General features: G+C 37.3%; 1 long non-coding RNA gene across 1 annotated transcript; it reads left to right on the forward strand.

Annotated features, from left to right (window-relative positions):
- The first annotated feature begins 9,419 nt into the window (after positions 1–9,419).
- On the forward strand, positions 9,420–10,366 carry LOC141656162 (uncharacterized). Its single transcript, XR_012548394.1, has 3 exons — positions 9,420–9,568; positions 9,741–9,802; positions 9,996–10,366. It is a non-coding gene; the product is annotated as an uncharacterized LOC141656162 (long non-coding RNA).
- The last annotated feature ends 707 nt before the right edge of the window (positions 10,367–11,073 follow it).

The following is an 11,073-nucleotide window of genomic DNA, read 5'->3' on the forward strand; positions in this document are numbered from 1 at the left end:
ATCCCATTATTTCGATTTGAAGACAGATTTCGAAGCAAATATCCTTTTTCATTATTGTTCGTTATTTAAGTTAAACCGCTTCTGCGCAATTTTCGTATCACGAAAACTACATAGAATGACTAGTACTTCACAATAGATTGAATCATAATCACTTTACTGAGTTATCTTACTTTACTCCATTTTAATCCGAAATCAAAGAGATATGAGTCTTTGGCTCCACATGTTTATACAAATTTGTCATAGAATGTGATCTTTTAGTGACTATTTTTACCCACTAATAAGATTGTATTTAGATTCATTTTACGATTATATTAGTATCAAACCGCTTTACGCAAGACTAATACCGAATTTAGGTACTTAACATTATATTCTTATATTTTTTCGAAAAGAAATCTAACCAAAAATAAACAATTAAAAAGTATAACTAAAAAAAAAAAAAAAAAATACTCCGTATATTTTAAAACAAATACCACTCTAAACAGTATACTATTATTATATTAAAAAATTATCAGCAAAGTAAATGAGCTTTCGGTCCGAGTTGTCGTGATGAATCTTAGCTTAATCCGTAGCCCATCAAACTAAGGGTAAGATTATTGATAGTCTTGAGATAAAATTTCTAAAAGTTTGACATATGAATCATTCAAAACTATCAATAATTTACCAAAATCTTAACAAAGTCTTTAGTTGACTCTTTAAAATCCAAGACTCAACTTGAGACTCTACATGAGTGTCTTGGCATTAATTTTAATGGTTACCTCCAATAAATGATAATGGGTGAAGGTGAAAAAGTAGAGTTTGAGGCGGGTTAACGGATAATATATAAAGTTTAGGAAAATTTAAGAAGAGTTTGTACCATAAAAAAATAAAGGGTTTTTCTACATGGTGATCCTGAACTTTTTCAGATCCCACGTGGTAACCCTGCAAATCAGAAAACAAAAATGGTAACCCTGAAGTGCATTATTATGTATCACCGTAACCCTTAACTAAAATTCCGTCAATTTGCACCGTTAAGTGTTGATGTGGTGTGTGATGTGGCTATTTGGTCTTGATATGGCGTGTGGATTGCAAGGCAGGATTAATTAGTTAGTCGTATTAGTTAGATTTAATAAGTAGTCGTGTAACACCGCCATACTCCAAGTGCCTTACCAGGACCACTTAAGGCATGGAAGTGCTACCATCTCGGTTACCCGAGGCAATGATAATCATAAGACAATGAAGAAACGTAATTTAAAAGTAAAATACGGTTTAAGTGATTACATGTCCAAAACCAGAACTGTTAAACTAAAATACAAGGTTCTCAGACGGTCTACTGATAAAACTGTCAAAACTATAAAACATCGTCTGACACAGCGGAAGACTTCTAACTCCCACGTGATGACTCATCCCAGCTATCCCATACGCGTCATATCTTACCTGCTCAATAACTGCTCACCATCCCCGAATGGATCACCACAGTTTTAAAACATTTAAACGGGGTCAGTACTAATTACATACAACCAATCCACAACGAATCAAGAACACAAATAGCTCAACACACAAACCTCCAAACTCCATAATCAATCTCCACACACCTGACTACACACTAAAGTGTGTAGTCCTGCCAGAGTACCCATCGCAACAAGTACTCCACACCGCCAGTGGGGGACCGCAGCCGTTCTCACCTAAGCCTCGCTCATCTCATCGAGCGATAAACCCATGTTCCTTAATGTGCACATCTCTTCTGTGACGGGTTCAACAGAAGGCGAATCAAGGGCGTGAAGCCACTCCCGCAAGTGACTCCACTCAGCCAGGGACGCACCCCGAAAAACAAAAACAGTTAAACAGTAACCACAATACAACACCAACAACCGTCTGAAACAAACAACAATATGAAATCACAACCGTCCGAATCAATCAACAATCACTAACTACAACACAATCACCACAAAACATGTAATTAATACCAAGTAGGGAAACCCTACCTGGAATGCAATCACTGAATCAGACGATCTAGCAGCTGTCTCAAAACCTCTCTTCTACGAATCCTCCTCCTATACATACATTCATACAATCACAACCATATTCACATAAATCACCCGAAACCCCCAAATCATCCAATTAGGGTTTAACCAATATTAACAAAACAATATAAAAGTTATATGTAACGCTTACCCTCGACGCAAGGATCACAAAGGTATAAAGAATGACGAAATCCGACACTTCTAGCTCCGGGATTTGCTAATAATGCGGCGAGGATGATTCAACGTAACTCCAAATCTTCTCTTGAGGGTTTTTAGATTGTAAAAGTCTTTTGAGAAAAGTGACGAAAGCCTTATATATCATTCCTGCATTATTAACAAAACCCGTCAAATATCACCCGTAAATCAACTTACTCGATCGAGCAAGGCACTTACTCGATCGAGTGCCCCCACTCGATCGAGTACCCAACTTACTCGATCGAGTACCCTACAGGCAGACTACTATTTTGCGTCAAAAACTACTTACTCGATAGAGTACCCATAGACTCATAAAACCGTAGTATTACAGTCTTCCCTCCTTACAAATAATTTCGTCCCCGAAGTTCAACCCATACTCAAAACAAACATACAAACTCAACCAAGATACAACAACGCAACTAAGAACTCAAAACGAAACCCCAACCTATAAAACATGAACTCTTAACACCAACTCCACCAACTATGTTTACCTCCACAACATGACTCACGATATCGTATCAACTCCATTATATCTCTCTCGACACTAACTCCATACACTACCAACTACCGTCCACAAACGCTGCTAGCTCCGTAATATATCATCCACTAGAAAATCCAATATCAAGACACTCATAAACATCAAACGGAATGTTACATTCTACCACCCCTAAAAGGAACTTCGTCCTCGAAGTTTACTCACACTCATAACCTCATCATCCAACTGTCAACACTATCGAACTCATAAACATCATCATCCAATTGTCAACACTATAGAAGTATTCCCACACTCCTAAACATCACACTACTACAAGCACGGCCATGGCCTTTTAACACTATAAACAACAATATATACAAATCCATTCTTTATGCTACACCTACACTCTACTTCCAATTATACTACGACATGCATAACCCTCAAACACTCTTTGCCGCATCCTACTCCTCTTAAGATACATGTTACGTCCTCGTAACTCACTAATACTAGATCCTTAGCTATATCATCTCATTATCTTCATCACCACCACATGTCAAAGATAACCGCCTATACCCTCACACCTATAACCATTCCTATTTCCAAGGCTCTCTTACTTAAACAGTTCTCATACCTCAACTCATTTTGCACTCCATCTAACCAATACCACAAAATCCCGATCATAACAGACACTCTAACTCTTCCACATTACCGCAACACGACATACCTCTCTATATAAACTATATAAAACTCTTATCGCCAAAAGCATAACTCACGATCCACACTTGTTACGTACACTCACACTAGATCCTCAAGTTCATTTCTTTTATTACCGCAAAACTCATTCATAACTCAACATGACACCATTTCCCAACACCCTATACTCACTGTCTTAACGAAAGATTATGAACCACCTGCAGCTTTCAGATCATTACCACATATGTTCTACGAATCACTTGCCATGACTATGTCTACCGATGTCTCATCTTAAAATAAGATCAAAATTACTGTAACAATCTCTTACAACTGTGTCCTATCAACTGAATATCGATATACCATGGCAACAAGGAAAACATATACAACTCTCCTTCATATCATACTCTACCCTCATTCCCAAACTTAAACTGGTAAGAAACATCAATAAACAAAACAACTGTCTATCTGTACAAACTGAAACTCACAGGAAGCAGCAGCAAGCAAAACAACAATCTATGTATAACCGGTATGTACTTTTGAGAACTCGTATCATAATCATCCCGCCTACTCCACCACAACCGGTGACGGCATCGCAACACCGCCACCAACAGTCGCACTGCAGCTTGAAAACACCCGCATCACCACATGAAGTACCCTGCCCGGATCACCACCCGAGGCACAACAACCACATCGATAGACATCACAACTTACACTATTCTCATACACGCTGACTCATGACAACTTCCCGGACAAGAAAACTTACTCAAAACCGCTTTACTAGATCACAACGCAACATATTATATAGAATAAACAGATAAGAACCTCATGAACATCATCCTTACCATTTCACAGAATAAACATGTATCATCAATACATACAAGCATAACTAGCCATGCCAAATCACTCAAATTATTATCTTTTTAAACATCATTCCACTAGGTTACCGTACCTAATATAAATCACAAAACATTCATATAACAACTTTATAATCAGCACGCCCTACTATTTCTCGTGAGATCAGAACCTCACATAAACATTTATACACATCATAGACCCGTAATCACATCCAACTAGTCAGTCTGGATCACGTAAGTTACCACCTGGTAAAGGTTACCTCTCGCCCGAGTTTAACTCCTATGCCCCTCATAACATATTATCCCATTCTCATAACCATCACCTTCTGCCAAATATAACCATACAACTAATACTCAACTACTAACAACCGCCTCCTAAGACCACATCTTATACTTCCTTACAAACGTACATATCAATCCGGCCTCTATAAAATCAACCTCTTTAGAATTATCGTCTTTCTTATCTATCATCACCCTTAACCACTAGTGACAACGCCACAAAACTGCCACTGCTCGTATAACAAACCTCTTACGCTCATCCCTAAACATCAGGGTTTCTTTCCTATCTTTGGTTATCATCCCAAATAACGAACATCAAATACATTAACAAAAATCACCTCAACACTTTCCAATTCAATCCTTAATTGTATCGTCACCAGACTCACCACCAAGATCTCATATCGTGCAAATTCTTTACCTAACTTTTTACTTTCCTTAATTCCTCGAAACTCATGATCAATATGTTATCCTGGAACCCCTACATAACCGTTAACCCAAATCCTCATGATAGCATCATACATCTCGATGACTCCTTACTTCTATATCACATAACTCCGGTCAACATTTTCTCAGCTTATTTTTATCCTTCTTTTTTCTTTAAACTCAACAATACCAATTAATAGTTCAAATCCTTATTACTTCTATCTAACTCTTTAGTGCTCCGGTTACCTTCTCATTGCTCCAAAACTCGAATCCCATTATTTCATATTAGTATCATCTCACTCTTTCTTACCATGGATCTTCTCTTATCATGCTATCACTCACACTTATCACCAACCAATCTATACGGTTAGTCCACTCCATTTTTTTTAATCCCAAAACTCATTTCATACTGTTAACTGCCCAAGGAAATCACACACTAGTTTCACCTCTTGATAATACAAATTCCCAGACTCACTCACTATCTGCAAATCCACGTCACGACATGTCTCCACTAAGTTCACTATATACCATTCTTCTCCATCCCACTACAACGATCTTTCATTACATACATTCTTAACCAACACAATCTAACCCTCTCTCTCTATAATTCCTTACACATCTCAAGTTGCTACTATCCACATCCTTCCTCTAAATCTTTTCATTCTCTGGTTCCTTAGACTTACATCATCCCTTGCCCACATTCATTTACTTTTTCATTACTCAACACACAATCATATATCACTCATCTTATCTCACAAAATATGCTCTGTGTCTCAATTAAGCCTTACCAATCTTCCTTTTTCTCTTTCCATTATCTATCACAGCCACATGTAACTCATGTCCTCCCCACCGAACTCATACTCACCACAGGTGCCACTCCTTACATCATAAGATTGGGTAACTTACGCATCAAGGCCGACACACATGTAAAGCAATGCATAAGGAAGCAAAAGAACACCTTTGAATTAAACATAATAGGCAACGAAGTCAAAAGATAAGCATATGACCCAAAACAGGGGTCACTAGATTGAGTACAGGCCGCTCGATCGAGTACAGGCCGCTCGATCGAGTAAGTGACTTACTCGATCGAGTAGGTGAAGGTCAGAAGCATGTAAAACAAAATACCAGGGCTACTCGATCGAGTAAGGGCTACTCGATCGAGTAACAAGAGGTGCACTCGATCGAGTACCCTACGCATTTCTCAGCACTGTCCAAATTTCGTAAAACGGTCATATCTCACTCGTTTCTTGATCGTTTTGGGCGTGTGACCTATCGTTGGAATCGTAAAAGAACAAGCTATCACCTACAATTGGAATCACATCAAAATCATATATACATCTCAAGTTATAACAGTTTAAAGACAACCTCTCTATAATCGAAAAACACAACTACTTGATTTTTACTTCCAAAACAACTTAAACGACAACAAGGTAAACAAAAACAACTCAATACTCATAAAACCAGTATTTCTAATCACAGGTTACTATCTTCAAAAGCGAAGCAACAACATTCATCATGCTCATAAATTATTTAACTTGTCAACCATGATTTACCCACATGCTTTTATTCTATACCTTTACAGTCAACAATAACATAATATACGACATAAAATCTCCTACTCACATGTTACTAACATAGTAAGTAGAAAATCCACTTCCATCATATAAACATGTTCTCAACATGAATTTCATATTCTCATCATGCAATTCCTTACTTCATCTTTTCCAATCCATTCATCTATTTCAACCACACTCTTCATCTAACAAGTGCAACAGTAGGCATGCATATGAAATCATTATATAAAATTACGCAAACAAGATTATGTATAATTATACCACATCCTCTAATCACATGTTCCTAATATAGCCGCATTGTAAATCATCCAGCCTGCAACATCATTATTCATCACATCTTATCACATATGAACTACTTTCTTTTTCCACCATATTACTCATCATTCTCATACACTTTTCTAACAATTCCAACCAACATTGTAAACCAACTATCATGCAACATGCTTTCAATCAACAACATACGAAATCACATCATCACCATCTTTTTCTACACATTCCCCATTCTCCACATACATACATCCACTGATTCATGCCACTCATCACTATATAGGTACACAATTCACAAGATAAACACATAGGGATCCCGACTCATATCCCATGGTGAACGGTTCAAAATTGTAGGGCAAGTTCGCGACTTTACGACGTCTCCCAAGTCTTTGCATTAGCTCCTACAACTTCTACTCGGGTTCATTTCAGTTTGACTCCCTATGTTCATTAGATTCATTGGTGACAGGTTTCAGGATCGTCGCTCTGATACCACTTTGTAACACCCCCATACTCCAAGTGCCTTATCAGGACCACTTAAGGCATGAAAGTGCTACCATCTCGGTTACCCGAGGCAATGATAATCATAAGACAATGAAGAAACGTAATTTAAAAGTAAAATACGGTTTAAGTGATTACATGTCCAAAACCAGAACTGTTAAACTAAAATACAAGGTTCTCAGACGGTCTACTGATAAAACTGTCAAAACTATAAAACATCGTCTGACACAGCGGAAGACTTCTAACTCCCACGTGATGACTCATCCCAGCTATCCCATACGCGTCATATCTTACCTGCTCAATAACTGCTCACCATCCCCGAATGGATCACCACAGTTTTAAAACATTTAAACGGGGTCAGTATTAATTACATACAACCAATTCACAACGAATCAAGAACACAAATAGCTCAGCACACAAACCTCCAAACTCCATAATCAATCTCCACACACCTGACTACACACTAAAATGTGTAGTCCTGCCAGAGTACCCATCGCAACAAGTACTCCACACCGCCAGTGGGGGACCGCAGCCGTTCCCACCTAAGCCCCGCTCATCTCATCGAGCGATAAACCCATGTTCCTTAATGTGCACATCCCTTCTGTGGCGGGTTCCACAGAAGGCGAATCAAGGGTGTGAAGCCACTCCCGCAAGTGACTCCACTCAGCCAGGGACGTACCCGGAAGAACACAAACAGTTAAACAGTAACCACAATACAACACCAACAACCGTCTGAAACAAACAACAATATGAAATCACAACCGTCTGAATCAATCAACAATCACTAACTACATCACAATCACCACAAAACATGTAATTAATACCGAGTAGGGAAACCCTACCTAGAATGCAATCACAGAATCAGACAATCTAGCAGTTGTCTCAAAACCTCTCTTCTACGAATCCTCCTCATATACATACATTCATACAATCACAACCATATTCACATAAATCACTCAAAACTCCCAAATCACCCAATTAGGGTTTAACCAATATTAACAAAACAATATAAAAGTTATATGTAACGCTTACCCTCGACGCAAGGATCACAAAGGTATAAAGAATGACGAAATCCGACACTTCTAGCTCCGGGATTTGCTAATAATGCGGCGATGATGATTCAACGTAACTACAAATCTTCTCTTGAGGGTTTTTAGATTGTAAAAGTGTTTTGAGAAAAGTGACGAAAGCCTTATATATCATTCCTGCATTATTAACAAAACTCGTCAAATATCACCCGTAAATCCACTTACTCGATCGAGCAAGGCACTTACTCGATCGAGTGCCCCCCACTCGATCGAGTACCCAACTTACTCGATCGAGTACCCTACAGGCAGACTACTGTTTTGCGTCAAAAACTACTTATTCGACAGAGTAAGGCCTACTCGATAGAGTACCCATAGACTCATAAAACCGTAGTATTACAAGTCGGGTTTTTAATATATTATAAGTATCATTATTATTTTATTAATTTAATATGTAGGCGAGACGAAATTGCAAGGCGGGATTGCGAGACGGAATAATCTATAAAATTATATTAAAAGGGTTACTTTAAAAGGCCACGTAGACAAAGCCACATAGGCGAAGAAAAAGCCACGCGTGCATTACGAATGCCACATCTATAAATTTATATAATTATAATATAAAAAAGGTGATTTTGAACACCTTAATAATCCACGTGGCAAAAGTACACTGAACGGGTGGCTAATTAAGGACACTGAACAGGTGGCTAATTAAGCAAAATCTATACAATAGTATAAAAAATTTAGTTGAGGGGTGATTAGAAAATCCTACGTGGCATGCCTATATGGCTTCTAGAACACAAAAACCACTTATTTTCAAAAAATCTACACAACTACAAATCAGTCGGCAAAAAAGAATATTTTTTTAAAAAAACAAAATTCCCATTCATCTTCCCCAACTCAAACGTTTTTTCCCCAAATTTATACTGTTTTGTTTCTTTATCCATGAGGTGAAAATGTAAACTACAGTTATTTCCATCTCCTTAAAAGCAGGCCCTTCATGTTTCTCTGTTTCACACTCCAACCTTCAACGGATTTTTATCATTACACCGCCATTAATATTCTTTATATACTTTAATCCTTCTTTATTATGAACTATAATTATAATTTAATCATACTCACATAAATGAAAACAATTTCAAAGTGATCCTCATCCTCCCTTTTGGCATTCTGGCGTTATTTTCATGTATGCTCTTATTGTATTTAAAGTGCTAGAAATATAGAAGAATAATAACAGACTGCCAATACATATACGCGAAGACAATGGTGACCAGTGTACGGTAAATCGGTACATTACCTTATATTTTCCAGCATTCTCATAAAAGACGACAACCTTTTTCTTTACTGGTGTTTTATTTAAGCTTAATTTACTTGTATTATTGGTTATTTATTTAGGGATCATATGTACTTTTGTGATATACACAGTAATTTATTTAGGGCTAATTTTTTGTTTGCAACAGGAGTTGAAGATTTTGACAATATTAGCAGTCCATAAACGCGCATTTCACATTACCTTCTCATGGTACGCATCCCTTGCTCTTTGTTGCTGATTTTGTTTTTATATAATTCTCTAACTCAAGTATTTTACCATGCGTCGATGTCACGTAAGCTTCTTTTTTTAAAAAAAAAAAAATAGATTTGGTTGTCTATAATTTATGTTCAATTTAAGCTTTATATTAATGATTGTTAATAGTTCGGTAACATTTGTTTTCCAGGATATGGGGGATCTTAGTTTTATATTCAAGAAAATCGGGGTGGCGTTAAATACTACTCACCGGGATGATGGCAACCGTATTAATCTCCACCGCTGCATTATTGAGTTGCGGGTATGATGAATAACGTCATAAGGATGCTTACCCACTGGTGTGGAAGGTGATGTGACACAGATGGCTGCACTTAGTTTTAGAAAAGGGAAGAGCTTGTAGCAAAGCTTGATATAACGTCTAAACTTATAAAGGTTTGTATGATTGTATCCATGACTCGAATTATTTGGAAATATTTTGTTATGGTCAAATTGTTAAAAGTTATCAAGGTATGCAGCTATAGTAGTACCATGAGTACAAAAATTGAGTAGTACTAGCACATTGTAGAGATAAATCAGTAAAGGAGATAGCTCGATGGATTTTTGAATTTTGCTATGGAGTAACGTTGCAAGATTAGACTACTAAAAAATTTTCAGCATAATATAAGTGAAATGATATTTGACCCGTTTTAAACTTAAAACGAATAATGCCGTCTTAAATGAGAATTTGTGGTCCTAGTAATGTGACAAGGTTACTTACTAAGTAATATACTACTATTTTATTTAACATCTAAGCATGGTCTAAATCTATTTGATCGGCAATGTGCAAATTTCATATTGTACGCTCAGAAATTATATGCGATAACAAGCTCAGTAAATAACATAGTTATGTTCGGGCATATTCTATTTCAATTCTATCATAAAGAAAAGGCTAAATGTGAATGGATGAAGTCTGGAGATGAGAATACTGCCTTTTTTCATGCTGCCATCAAGAAGAGAAGGGCAAGGAATAGGGTGTTTCAGGTCAAGGACATGAGGGGAAGCCTTTGTTCTGACTCCAAGGTGATACAACAGGCCTTTGAGGAATATTATATGCACCTGCTGGGGACTGATGTATCACTTTCATATATACTTTTATAGCTCCCTTTACATCATATTTCATACCGTTTCGTGCCTATTATATCATTTATATGCTTTATTTCAATGAATTGTCGATACTGCCGCTATTTTGTGTTTTGATGCAGAAATGACTCGTTATGAGTATGATCAAG

Source organism: Silene latifolia, chromosome 5 (assembly GCF_048544455.1).
Source record: "Silene latifolia isolate original U9 population chromosome 5, ASM4854445v1, whole genome shotgun sequence".
Taxonomy (NCBI): domain Eukaryota; kingdom Viridiplantae; phylum Streptophyta; class Magnoliopsida; order Caryophyllales; family Caryophyllaceae; genus Silene; species Silene latifolia.